This window comes from Penaeus monodon, chromosome 29, assembly GCF_015228065.2.
Source record: "Penaeus monodon isolate SGIC_2016 chromosome 29, NSTDA_Pmon_1, whole genome shotgun sequence".
Lineage (NCBI taxonomy): Eukaryota > Metazoa > Arthropoda > Malacostraca > Decapoda > Penaeidae > Penaeus > Penaeus monodon.
The window spans coordinates 30108364-30108584 of record NC_051414.1 but is presented as its reverse complement, the minus strand read 5'-3'; positions in this window follow the sequence as shown (position 1 = coordinate 30108584).

Here is a 221-nt window from a genome sequence, read left to right as displayed (position 1 = left end):
ATGCAGTAATAGGTAAAGAGATGAGAGAGATAGAGGAAGTGAGTAAGAGGACGGAGAGATAAAGATCAGTAGACAGTGGATAGATAAAGACTAGTAAATAGATAGAGATAGACAGATAAATCGAAAAAGGAAGGAAGGCAAAGAGAGAAGGAGAAAGAGAAACAGGCAGAAGGAGACGGAGATAGAAAGAAGAGGAGGGAGGAAACGAGAAGGGGAATGAC